The 14809-nt window shown below is 43.0% G+C and overlaps 1 long non-coding RNA gene across 1 annotated transcript; it reads right to left on the bottom strand.

Moving 5' to 3' along the window:
• Positions 1-238: 238 nt before the first annotated feature.
• On the bottom strand, positions 239-2880 carry LOC139755239 (uncharacterized). The gene is made up of 2 exons (XR_011714060.1): positions 2719-2880; positions 239-572 (listed from the first exon to the last, which is right to left on the bottom strand). It is a non-coding gene; the product is annotated as an uncharacterized lncRNA (long non-coding RNA).
• Between the last annotated feature and the right edge of the window lie 11929 nt (positions 2881-14809).

Here is a 14809-nt window from a genome sequence, read left to right on the forward strand (position 1 = left end):
TTTCAGACTCTCCACTGACTCGCACAAGGAGCGGCTCTGGGCCTTGAGATAAGAAGTAATCAGGACAAGAAGAATAGGAACGTAGGAAGGGAGAGGGAATTCTCAGTGGCGTATCTAGGGTATGACAGGTAGGGCAGGTGCACTGGGCGCCACTCAACAGGTCTGTTTTTTGACATATGTTACCCGAATGACATTTTTAACGGTTTGGTTTTGTGAGATAAAAAGGAAACTCGCTTACTTTTCAACCATAGTAATATTTTGCTACGATCAGTTGCAATTTTGATCAAATAAGCCTTTAAGTCTAAGAGTTTATATAAATCTAAGTTTGGCCTAACTCTTCAACAGTTTATAATTACACTGTATATACTTTTATATATATCCACTGTATATACATTCTTAATCAAGCCAGGGGCGGTATTTCCCCTAGATACGCCCCTGGGAACCCTGGAAGACCTCAGTTCTCCGCCACAGGGACAACCCATCTCCACAGCCAGCGATAACCGTCCATATTCCAACATCAAACTCCACTTCTCCGAAGTCTCGCGAGGGTCACTGTTATTGATTCACTCGAACTGAAAATCAGAAAGAAAAAATGATATTTTTTGTGGCTTCTGGCATCGCTTCCGCTCTGAACTCACGCCAAACTCGTACAGCTTAAAGGAACTTTTGCCCTTGATGTCTGCAATGCATTAAAATGGTTGTAAAGAACAGGGAAGGAGCCTTCTCTGTGGACGGTTGGATTAATTAGCAAAATCTGCGAGAAATATCGCAAACTTTTCCAATAATGATGATAATAATAATAATAATAATAATAATAATGATAATAATGATAATAATAATGATATTATTATTATTATTATTATTATTATTATTATTATCATTATTATTATTATTATCATTATTATCATCATCATCATTATTATTATCATTATCATTATTATCATCATTATTGCTATGATCATTACAATGTTCATCATTATGACAATTATCATTATCCTTATTGTAACGGCTATCATCAGCATCATTAGCAACAGTAGTGATGATAGCAGAAGTATCATTTCTGCGATCATAATCGTCAGCATCAATCATATATATATATATATATATATATATATATATATATATATATATATATATATACTATAGATGTTTATGAAAAAGATTCATTTTTATACAGAAGTTTAATTTCTTTCCTACAGTATAAGGGTAAACGACTACTGTCCATTGTTGTCATTTTCATGAATATTGCATGACACACATCGTTATGATGAATGAGGAAACTTTCCTGTGTTTTCCCCAGCCACCATTTTCTGTTTCCTGGGTCACCTCACAGGGGCTATACTGGTTCACCTGACTAGCGTTTCTAAGGTTGACCTTCTGATGTTTCTAAGTCCAACTTACTGGGGTTTCTTTTTCGAATACCAGACAGCTCTTCCCTTTGTAAGATATATTTTTGTTATGGCATTGCTCATGTCCCTCTGTTTCTAGGTGTAGTCTGTTTGTTCACATGGTTGCATTTACACAGGTGTGTGTAATTGCGTTTAGTTAATGACCTATTTGTACAGGGAGGGAACCCTACATGTGTGGGGTCCCATTTCTTAAACCTTCTCTACTGTGTGTGTGTGTGTTTACATATATTCATATATGTGCGTGTGTGTGTGTGTGTGTGTGTGTGTGTGTGTGTGCAAGAATATATAAGCGTACGTATGTCTGTTTATCTGTGCGTATATCAGTTGCTCCGTCGGCAGCCACAAAGAGCGTATCGTACAGCGCAACGCTCCGGAAGTCACCCACTTCCGCTTCAGTGGGGCGCCGTTCCGCCCCCGGCACCTGGTCCCTTCCCACGTTCCTCGACCCTTCGTCCCGGCGTCCCTTCTCGTCTTCTGCTGACACAAACAGCCAGAAGTTTCACTGGCATAAATATATAACATGTACTGGACACATGAAATATAGGGTAACGAGTTACCTCTGGGCGCCGAGGGTTCGAAACCCGTTCCTACAAGCCCGACCCGCGGCAGGACCTGGCTTCGAATCTCAGGCACACAAAGGTATATAATTCGTAATGACATTATATATATATATATATATATATATATATATATATATATATATATATATATATATATATATATATATATATATATATTCCATACTTGATCGCCGTTTCCCATGTTAGCGAGATAACGCCAGGAACAAACGAAAAGCCGCATCCGCTCACATCCATTCTCCAGCTGTCAAGTGTAATGCACCGAAACCACAGCTCCCTATCCACAACCAAACATCGTAAAGCTTTCCATGGCTTCCCTCGTTCTCTTCACATGCTTGGATTAGTCCAGTGACTTCACGTCGACCCCTGTATACCACAACGTTCCAATCTACTTCTTTCATCTTGTGTATGACACGTAATAGTACGTAGATTAATATTCTGTAGTAAACACACAAGGACCATGCTTGTTGTATGAGTGTGCAACATGTCAATATACAACTTCTACAGTTGTTGGCTGGAGAACATCAGAGATAGTTATCTATGTATGGCTCTGCAGGCTCAGAGTGACTGAGCTTGTAACCTTGCACCCTAACACTGGTCATCTCAACCCTCAACCACCAGCCTCATCACATGTCACCGTCGATCATTTGCCAGGCGCCACGTCCTCGGGCTGCAGGAGGGTATGTAGGGACACGTCAACACCACATCATCATCACAGGTGTCCACCCTACCTCATCGTCAGCCGTGCTGGTAGACTCCTCATGTGGAGGATTTGTCTCGAGCGCCTTAGTCCCTCTCCTTCGCCCAACCTTCCATTTTCAACCTAGTCGCTCCGGCGTTTCATTACCAGGTTCGGTGGGTTTGGTTGGCTGGCTGGTGTTCCTCCTCGCTTGTGGCCCTCCTGAAAGAGCGGGAGAATAGATGAAGGGTCGTCTGGTTGTTTTACGACTCACAGAAAGTAGAGGGTGGGGGTTCAACTCCCTAGGAATGTATTTTTTTCATTTTAATTGAGTGGCTAGAGAAGAGAAAGAGGTGGGACGGGGGAAGGGATAGTCTGAAACAGAAAGGAAGACTAAAGTGTGTACAGGCGTATGGTGCAAGTTTACTGATGTATGTGGACGATTATCTGGAAGCGTGTTATTGGTGCCTTACTTATATACCCCCCAGCAGACAGGGGGGGTGTATGTTCTCTCTCTCTCTCTCTCTCTCTCTCTCTCTCTCTCTCTCTCTCTCTCTCTCTCTCTCTCTCTCTCTCTCTCTCTCTCTCTCTTCTCTGAGCCTTTTTATATTTCATGACGATGATATACATGCAAAATACAGCCTGGCAAAATGTGCTCATAGCGCAAAATCTCCCACACACTCCCCTCCAGAACCTTATTAACTAATTGCCAACGACTTGATCTGTGGTATATGTACCTCACTTACAGTACATGTACTTGACTTATCGTACCTATACCTGACTTACGACAACTGTAGTTGACTTACGATACCTGTATTTGACCTATGACATATGTAACTGACTTACGGTAACTGTACTTGACTGCGGTACTTGCACCACGATACCTGTACTTGACCTATGATACCTGTGCTTGACCTACGTTACGTGTACCTGACCTTGTATTTGTCCTTTCCATAATATGCTGCAGTAAAGTGGAAATAAAGCATTCTTTCTCCTTTTCCTTGTAAAAATGAAGAGTATCCGTGGCCTTGTGAGAGTAAGGAGAGTCTCCGTGTCCTTGTGAGAGTGAGGAGAGTACCCGTGTCCTTGTGAGAATCAGGAGAGTGTTCTTGTCCTTGTGAGAGTGAGGAGAGTACCCGTGTCCTTGTGAGAATCAGGAGAGTGTTCTTGTCCTTGTGAGAGTGAGAAGCGTGTTGCACGCTCGTGTGCTTGACCCACTGGTCCACATGGGCGTGGCACGTTCAGGGCTGGCGTGGAGAGGACGTGGGTGACGAGGACCCAGGCTAGCCATAGGTATGAGGGTGACGACCGTGGGTTGTGCCGGTCCCCATGACGACCATGGGTGGTGCTCTTGTAACCCATGGGCGGAATGTTGAGGAGCCATGGGCGGCATGATAAGGAAAATGGGTTGTAGGGGAGTATATAAACCTAACTAATATAGTCATTATGAGTGTTAAGTATTTCCAGTTAGTGGGTCGCTGGTATGATGTACTTCACATAGGAAGAGACAAGCAAATAAAGTGACCAGACTGAGGGAACAAGTGTGGTGTAGGTGGTTCTGTGTCGTGGGTTTAGTACACAGTGTAAAGCTCAGGTTATATCCTGTTTAGATTACCGTGAGAATATACAAATGGTTGTATATGGGCTGAAATGTTGCCTCGGACTAGTAGGAAAAAACAGCGATATTTGTGTTAACTCAGCGTTATATACTTGGGAAATATTTTGGTACGGGTCCTTAATATGACGCCATCACTAATATCTAACAAATTTATTGTACGTCAATAGGGCTGTAAAAGCTACTGTGGCATAACTCGCAAAATGACGATCAAAAGTTAACACGAAACAGACATTAAGCTGTTTAAGGGATCAATAACGTGACACAGAATAATCATACAAGAGAAGACAAATAAGAATCAGGTGCTGAACACTGAAATGATTTAATCTCTGGCAGTCTGAGACTATATATATATATATATATATATATATATTCCATTATTCTTTACGTACCTTTGATCGTTTTCGCAACATATAAAGATATGTCTAAGATAGTGGTGATGTGAATGATAAAATCTAGACGTAGCCATCGTAAGGGTAGCGGTGCTGGTGGTGTACAAGGCAGTTCGTGTATGAAGCCTTTTTAATATGCCTCGCAAACAGTAGCCACAGGAGATGCAGGGATGAAACTAATAAGCCTTTCTACCCTGAGGACCCAGACTTAGCAGCACACCGCGTTGCCAAACACTGAACCATACCACCAACGTTGAACCCATAACACAGAAATAACTCCGAGATTTTTCTGGTTTGTTAAAGAATAAAAAAAAGAATCAACCATTACAGTAATACTCTTTCTCGGACAGGATGTCCAACAATCCTCATCCGCAAGTTTGGTTTCGAAAAACTACAACAGAAAAGTGAACATGCAAAAGACCTCTGGAATTGGATGAGGCTGGGAATGTTCAGCAGTACAGGCAGACATGCATGAAAGGCTTTCATGGGGAAAAAATGAGTTGTGAAGTTATAATTGTTGTCTGAACATTATCTGCGGCGAGACTAGAGAGCCCCAGCACTGACCTGCTGCTGGTAAGACAACATTCTGGATAAGAACCTGCTACTCCTATAGTGGTATTGACACACACACACACACACACACACACACACACATATATATATATATATACATATATATATATATATATATATATATATATATATATATATATATATATATACAATGTTGTATGGTTGCGAGGCGTGGGCTATGGATAGAGTTGTGCGCAGGAGGATGGATGTGCTGGAAATGAGATGTTTGAGGACAATGTGTGGTGTGAGGTGGTTTGATCGAGTGAGTAACGTAAGGGTAAGAGAGATGTGTGGAAATAAAAAGAGCGTGGTTGAGAGAGCAGAAGAGGGTGTTTTGAAGTGGTTTGGGCACATGGAGAGGATGAGTGAGGAAAGATTGACCAAGAGGATATATGTGTCGGAGGTGGAGGGAACAAGGAGAAGAGGGAGACCAAATTGGAGGTGGAAAGATGGAGTGAAAAAGATTTTGTGTGATCGGGGCCTGAACATGCAGGAGGGTGAAAGGAGGGCAAGGAATAGAGTGAACTGGAGCGATGTGGTATACCGGGGTTGACGTGCTGTCAGTGGATTGAATCAAGGCATGTGAAGCGTCTGGGGTAAGCCATGGAAAGCTGTGTAGGTATGTATATTTGCGTGTGTGGACGTATGTATATACATGTGTATGGGGGTGGGTTGGGCCATTTCTTTCGTCTGTTTCCTTGCGCTACCTCGCAAACGCGGGAGACAGCGACAAAGTATAATAAAAGAAATAAAAATAAAGTATATGTGTGTGTGTGTGTGTGTGTGTGTGTGTGTGTGTATACACACACTCTCGCTGAATCTAACTACTGTGTAACAATTACATGACTTGTGCAGTATCACCAGTTATGATCGTAGTAGCACTAACAGTTGTGTTGGCAGTGTTGCAGAGGCGAGAGTTTGAGTTGCGTGTGGTAGTGTTGCTCATTATCCACAGTGCTGGCCCCAGGGTTCTTGTTATTATGCTCATGAACCCAACTCTCTCATGCCCAAGCGTCGTGCATTCTGTCTGTATGCCTGTGTGACTATCTGTACCGTCAGGTGTAAGATCTTTCAGGACGACAGGTCGTTGCGTCTGTGGTTTTCTGTCTTGGTCCCTGTCACATCTGGTGTCTGTCAGTCTGTACGCAGAATCCCCATTTCACTGTTGTGTCTCTGGGTATGGCAAGATTATTGTTTATCTGTTCTGTCTGTTTGTCTGTCTGTACGTACGTACACTCGACGTAATTCATTCTATGGCGACATCCAGCTGGCTGGCGTGGCCATATGTGGCAGGGGCGACCCGCTGTTGCCGTGGCTACACCCTATTATGGGGTCAGGTTCTCTCAACCCATACATTAAACACCCACCTCTCCTTCCCCCCCCCCCTCTCTCTCTCTCTCTCTCTCTCTCTCTCTCTCTCTCTCTCTCTCTCTCTCTCTCTCTCTCTCTCTCTCTCTCTCTCTCTCCTGCCCACTACCCTCATTAACTTAATTATCTGGGGGATGGTATTCTTACGGGCGCTGATCTCCTTCTCTCGTCCAAACCCCCTGAGTAAAAAACGAAAACAAATAAGAGCTTAAAAAGAGATGAAGAACAGCTGGACAGAGGCAAGGTGACAGACATTTCTGTACAGCGTAGTAGCATCATGATGGCCTGCCTCGGGTGATGTTACCGTAGTAATTACAGTTTGTAAGATTCTGGTGTTGACATTTTTCCCCCGTGCGTCAGTTGCAACGACAAGCTACATACCTCTCTCATAGATTAGAGAGGAACTTTAATGTTAAACACATATTGTAATTTACCTGTCCACTTACCAAATGTTGAAAATAAGTGTTAAGAGAACTGAACAGTTGAGGACTTTACATTTATCAATTTTCCTAAGCAGTGCATAACGAAATTCAGATATGAGTAAAAAGAGTTAAGATGAATTTTGTTATAGGCATATAATGACGTTGAAGCAAATCTGAATGTGAGGAAAAAGGGGCACTAAAAATATCTTTCAGCAGGAACAAGGAACTGAAGCGGTACGACAGTATGGCCGGTGGCTCCGGCAGCTCGGGATGCCTCCTGAGAAAGTTGGTGTTTTGCGGGCAACAACGACATTCACACTCGATATAATACCACACAACCCTTTTACAACTCTTTTTTTTTTCAGTTTCAGCAGATGTCAAAGCACTCTACAGTTCGGATAAAAGTAGTCACAAGCAACGCTCTGCTTTCATTCTCAGTTATCTGGATATATATTTTTTTCCATTTTGGATAAAAATAAAATGGAGAAAACATAATCGAAAGGGTAAAAGTGAGCAGCTTTAAAGAATAGCCGGATTGGCAACTGTTGCTGAGTGAAAGTTGTGCGGCGGCCGGACTGACAACACCGGTTCTCTGGGGGTGAGGGGGGAGCACGGCTACGCCACCAGCCGAACCAGTCGCTCTAAAAACTATAAATTTCGGGCTGAAAAAGGCTCGCAACAGATAATGTTCTGGCAACGAGCATACAGCCTGATTTTGACTCATGTCGGAGAGAGTTCTGGGCGAGCTGAAGGTGCGAATTTAGGGAAACTAAATCCTCAGTAAGCATGCACATGCTCAGACACGCACGCACACGCATTCACGCACACACACACACACACACACACACACCGATACAAACTAAAAGCTCGTAGTCATGAACACACACACACACACACACACACACACACATGCATGCACACCCACACACGCGCAAGCACGCACGTAAGGCAAGCAGCTGGCTATGACGAATAACTTTCTATTTCACTTCGACCTGTGTCAGTTGAGGAGACTGACCAACCGGACTGCTAGCGATACCTTGCCACGCCAAGATTTCTCGTCCGCTGTGTCTCTTCCATGTTATGATATGTGACCAAATATAACCAGAGCTTTGATTCTATGGCGTCGACCGACCTTTAGATATCACACGTGTAATTAAAGGCTTAACCTTTGTTTATCGCCAGGGTTTAAGAAAAAAAAAAGAAGAAAAAGCAAACATGAAACCATTAACAAGACACCCAATCTCTCCTCCCTTTCCCACGGAAGGTGAGGTGACTTGTGCAGGTTCTAATATTCAAAAAAAGACATGTAGAGCTGTTCACTGTGTTCTGCCTACTTCCAGGCGAGTCTTTTGAACATACCCGAGGCTCAGGTAGTGAGCGACGCCGTCGTCTCGGCGACACTGGACGACTTATTAACGGTTTAGCGAGATGTCGTTTAAGGTGGTGTCGAGTTACCTCAGCTGATTCAACGACGAAGGGAATGATGAGGTCTGGGAGATACTGAATGATAGTTAACCTCTTGAACTCAACGACATGAACGTTAAACACAGTGGTAGGGCCCTTAAACACCATTGGTACGGCCCTTGGGTACGATCGCCTCACCCTTTTTAAGTCAGGTCCGAGGGTCGGACCGTTCCAGCCAGGGATGCTTCCGTTGTGCTCGAGGGGTTAATGGTTAGTCAAGCTTTTGGACGACCACACCAACGGACGGCATCTACTGACCGTATGTTCAGCAGGCAGGATGGTACTCACATCTGCTCCAACATGTCAACTTGTGTCATTGTTACAGCATGGTCGCGCTACGGCCTGTCCACTCCTGCTCTTGTTACATTATGTCCACTGCTGCCCTTACTACAGCCTCACAGCCGAAGAGCTTATACCATCGCATGTCTACCTATGCCCATGTTACAGCCTTACCCCTGAAGCTCTTGTTACAGCATGTCCACTAGTGTCTTTGATACAGTCTTCTGTCTGAAACCCTTGTTATAGCAAGATGACTGAGGCCTTTGTGAAATGTATTTAGCTGATACTCTTGCACAATGTGTTGGCTTACGATATTGCGCAATGTGTTAGTTTAAGCAATTGTGCAACGTGTTAGCTGATGCTCTTGCGCAATGTGTTGGCTGAAGCTATTGTGCAATGTGTTAGCTGATACCTTTGAACAAAGAATAAATTCTAGCTGATTCTCTTGAGTAGCGTGTTAGCTGATGTTCTCGAGTAGCGTGTTAGCTGATGCTCTCGAGTAGTGTGTTAGCTAAGATCCACCTGGTCTTGTAAAGCTCCGTCGTCTGTCTTCAGAGCGTCAGTCGGGTGCTCACTGCTCGAGTCTACATGTTTATTTTAAGCTTCTACCACCATTTCCTCCCTCAGGTCCGTCCTCTTCCAACCTGTTTTTCCTCCAACAGCATTTTCTTCACTCCCCTTCATCTCCTCCAGCACCTTCTTCCTCCAACACCACTGCTACCACCACCACATTCCATCTCGTTTTCTGCGCCACCCATCATCATCTTTCATCACCTTCTTTAACTATTTCCCCCAGGCATAACCTCCCTTTACAACTCTCTTCGCACAACACCTGCCTCCTCCTCCTCCTCCTTCTCGTCGTCCTCCTCCTCTTCCTTCTCCTCCTCCTCCTCTCTACCTTCAGCATCGTATGTAAAAGAGTTTCATGATCGTCTGAAGGGCGGGTCGTGAGCAGCGAGTGTTGAAGCTTTCTTGTCCAGCCAAGCTTGGTATGATACTTCATCCACCTTGAGCACGACGCTACGACCCTTGGGCATAATGACCTACCCTTTATCCGGACCTTTTAAGTGTCAGGTCAAAGGCTAAAGGGCATCATACCCAAGGGTCATAACATCATGCTTAAGGGGCTCAAACTCCTTACGAGGATCAACCATGGAAGCTGCAATAAAAGTTAATGAGATCCAAATCCAAATAAAGAGCAACGCATTAATGTTGATCATGACTGGATTATTACTAATGCGATAAGTGACAACATAATCACGTATAATGTGATTCACATTAACAAAACATGACAAGGAGAGAAAATTTCCGCCTCCATCCCCACACACATTCCCTTCCATTCATAAAGAAGAGCTGTTCCAAATAAGGATGGAAGGGGACATGGTATGTATTAGGAAGATATATAAAGGGAAAGAAGAGAATAGACCAGCAATTACCCTGAAAGCATCTTTACCTCTCATCTCCCAGGAGTCGAGAAAAGATTTCGTTATAGCCAGATAAGACGAAGGGTTTGATGGAGGGAAAGGCTGTTGAAGGAGAGAGATGAATGAAAACTTTCCTCTTTAAGAGAGACTTTAAGCACTTAAGATATTCTCCCGTTCGTGTTCACTGGATTAGTATCGATCCAGATTTGTTGTGACGTCAAGGGAAGGAATCCAGAGGAAACAAAACGATAGCGACGGATTTTATTTAATTCGCCCTCTATTGCGGGTGATTTCATGTTCGTTTCTACCTCTAACAGATAGGAGTATTCATTGATCACAATTAAAATGTCTCAGAAAATTCTACGCAGAAAAATACTAAGCGAGTTTTTCCTTTGGAATTAATATAAACGTAAAAAGTAAAAGTATAAACAAATCAAGATCAACGCGAACGACATATTCGTAAGGAGAACTGACTGTTCAGTACAAATATGGTCGGCTACCAGCACCAGCCGGGAACACTGACAAAAACTCTACTGGACATAAGGAGAATATCAAGATAAACACCGGGGAAAAAAATATTAAAAGAATGACTGTTAGAATATCGACTCTCAGAACCTAATGCTGGATCTTTCCGTCTTAATGATAGTTAGATGATGATATGATTATTACAATACACGGAATGGTTTCTCTCGACGGGCAGTGGTTACTGGCATTTGAAGACGACCGGTTGTTATGCCACACCAGTACTACCCACCCGCATTTATTGGAGAAAGTTTAACCTAGCACATTAACTTAATATGACCTCGCTTGACCTAAACTAACACTTATCTACCCTGTAACATAGCAAGACTGCTTTACATATATATATATATATATATATATATATATATATATATATATATATATATATATATATATATATATATATATATATATATCAGAGAAAAAACTGAGCCGTTAGGTTCGTAGTACCCATGCTCATTAGTTAATCTCTAACCAAATAAAAGGCAAAAAAATAGATTCGAAAAACGTATAACCCGTTTTACCTGAGTAAAGGCTCGATAACAGCATACATCCAGCAGTAAAACAGCTGCAACGGAGCGAGGAAATGAAATACAGCACATGGGCCTTGGCTTACGCCTGACATGACGCCTGCGCCTGTCAAGCCGCAGATCCTTCTTGCGTATTAACGGAAGGCTGCGCGTAATGCGTAATACTCAGCGTATATCTCGATGTAGGACTACTTCACTATTCTACAATCGATACGGTTGTAGGTGGAGCCTGTGAGTGGGTGCTTGTGTGCGGTGCATCGTGTTTGTACTGTACTGGAAGGGAGTTCTACACTCGTAGGGCTTCATCTACTGAACCTTCTATACTATCATACGTTTTCAAACCTTTGTATGCTATTTGTATCTAAAAAAGTTTTAAGACTTATTCCATTCATCTATCACTCGTTTATCATAAAAGAACTCCACTCTATATCCTTCTTTTACAAGTTTCTTGCTTTATACGTTATGTTTTCTGGTTCTTCTACAACCAAATCTCTGGAAGAGATGTTCGCCTTCCACGTCATCAATCTGGTTTAGAAACTCAATGATTGTGATCACTCGTGTCACCCCTGACTCCTCTATCTTCCATGGTGAGTAAATCTAAGGCCTTTAACCTTTCCATGCAACTCATCTCTCCAAATTCTAGTACCACCTTTGCTGCCCTTCTCTGCACATTCTCTACTAGCTCTTTGTATTTCTTTAGTTGTAGTGACCAAAAAATATAAACTTATTCTAGTTTTGGCACCGTGGGATGTGTGTGTGTGGGTGGATGGGTGAGCGGGTGAATGTGTGTGTACCTAATTCATAAGTTTAACATAATCAGTAAACATAGGAATAACAGAGATCCTGGTACTGAAACCAGAAGATACCACTTGCTGCCTCTGTCCAGAGTAAAATGACCTCAGTATTCCGTCGTGCGTAGCCTTCCATCTAGATAACTTTCCATCTATTTCAGGAGCCTTGCTTGAGAACCAGCCTGGACTCCTAACTTTATTATGTCACTCTCTTGTGGGTAATAGCATCTAAGGTTTCCTGGAAGACCAGAACTAACGACTCCACCCATATAACTCTTTTCCAAGACGTTTCTCACTACCTTGTTGCAGAAATCCAGGACTTCTATGATACATGACCTGTTATATATAAAAGATTATGCTGCCTCTCACTGATCTGATTCATCTTCGCCAGAAACTCATAGTTTCCTGATTATCTTTTGTAGTGATTTACAGAGACGGAGGCGTGTTATATCTTAAGATTTCCAACTATCTTTCGAGAGGACAGTTCTAACATATGTTTCCTTCGAACGGATTCTAATTGCTAGATCTAGTTCTGACAGCCTCCACGAACACTTACAGAGGAACGTTACATCAGTCATAGAGCTTATAAAGGGTTCAGCGCCTGTATATGGCACCGGATCTCTCGTTTATTACTTTCAGTGTTTGAAGGATTGTGTTTATATCAGACCACTAGTGCTAGTGACTGCAGATCCTCGACGGCAAGCACACTAAAATCTTGCATTCAGCTCTTGTCATACAGCCATCCCCAACATCAGAAAGTCCCTTCCTCGTTTCGTCTGTTTGAAAACCTCTTCCCTTCTTTACTGACAGATTGCCATGGATGAATATACGACCGGTTTTCAGTGATCCTTAGGATTTTCCGCTATGATTCCATCTACATTTATCTACTCTCTCCTCGTTGTACTGTTGTATTCATTTTCCGTCCTCTTTCAACATTTGAACACGGCGTGATTACCTGTACTTCTTGAAGCTTTTTTCTTCTTGCTCTCTATTTTCTTGAGGCAAGTGGCATCTTCAGTGAGTTATTTCTCCTTCTCTGACCTCATCAGTCTATCTCACAAAGGTGGCAACATATCCACCATCTTCTTGCAATCCGACATTTAAATTTCTACCTCTAAAGAAGTTGATCAGTTCGACTTACTGTTCCTCTAAACCATCTTCTGCTGTCCGGACTCTACGTTATCCGTTGATGCCTCCTGGCTTAGCATATCCCAGATGAAGCAATAAGCAATGGTTTTCTTGGGGAATGTTTTATGGTTACACTGTTACTAGCGGTTCCTTCATTAAGCATTTCTTTTTGAGGTCTTAAACATTTCACCTGCTCCGAAAGTCTAGGAGATCTTAGCTCTTTTCGTACATGTTTTGTCACCTATATCAATTATGACTTATTTCTTGTAATCTGTTTGGTTCTTCCACTCGCACCACACATTTCCTCCAATCTTCTCCCTGCTTGGGGCTCGGCGTCCTCGCCCCTAGCGTAAAGGACTGATTCTATCGGTCGTGCCCTCCTGCACAACATTCTGATTTGTTTACACACTCCGCCAGACTTGTTTTTCACACTGTAGTAAATTCCCAGTACGTCAGAATAATGTACTACGCTCATCATATCGTAAAGGCAACGATTTTAGAGTTCTAACAGAGTCTTTATTGTTTTCTTCCCCCGCTTACCGGCAGGAAATTACTCCCTTTGGACAGCTTTAATTGGTGGATTCCATTACGTTACCTTCGTTTCCCGTGCTTGGCTCAGTACAGTCGAGTGAAGCAGCACTACATTAGATTTTCCACCCGCTAATCCAATTACTCACTCTTACTTTTTTTTTTTCCTTTCATATCACGTTCATCCCAAATTTGTAACTGTTTTTGTAACCCCAGGACCACAGAACAAAGAACATAAACCTCTACAGTAGGTTCAGGCTGACTGAGGAGCGCCTTCCCGCTCTATGGTCAGTCGTGACTGAGCCTCACCCTCCTCAGCGCTCCGGGAAAGAGCTGTTCATTAGGTTCCCTCCAACTCACATGAGTTACCTACCCAGCCAGGGCACCCATGTCGGCCTAGAGTCTCACTTCTCCCAGCAGACTGGAGGTTCCCAGGCACCACAGCTTTCACCAGAAGTCATAAAATTACTAAATTGACTCCTCTTGGTATGTACTTGGACGAGCAAGCTCTTTGTGTATGCAAGTGTGTGTACGTGCGAGTATCTTTGTGTCTATACACACAAACTGACACGTCCACATAACTACCAGTTGTCAGCCGAGTGCTCCGTCCTGTGACCACTGTTTTTCATCATCTCTGTGAAGCGCTCAAGGACTCACACGTGCACACGTTTGCAGATGATACCATGGTCATGGTGGATGTGAAAAGTGATCAACTTATAAAGGAACTTACTCAATCCCCAAAGTTTGTCTGGTACACAGAGAAGGGAATTCAGTGCTAGAAAATGCAAAGTTAAGAGGATGAGACACATCGAAAGAAAGCCTTGATACATATGCCCTCTAGCGGGAAATAAACTGCAAGAATCTGTTTTTAAGAGGAATTTGGGAATTGACATTGTCCTAACTAAACCAGTCACCAGAGCCACCACTTCAGGAGAACTGCAAAGGAGACGAACCGTCTTCTAGTAGATACTAGAATTACATTGAACGAAATGAATAAGATGGTCGGCAGACTTTCCGCAGTGTATATTAGGCAAAAACATGAGTATGCTTCTCAAGCTTGGTTACCTGCACCTAGCGAAGCACACAGAACTAATAGAGAAGGTCCAG

The sequence above is a fragment of the Panulirus ornatus genome, chromosome 19, assembly GCF_036320965.1.
Source record: "Panulirus ornatus isolate Po-2019 chromosome 19, ASM3632096v1, whole genome shotgun sequence".
Classification (NCBI taxonomy): Eukaryota; Metazoa; Arthropoda; class Malacostraca; order Decapoda; family Palinuridae; genus Panulirus; species Panulirus ornatus.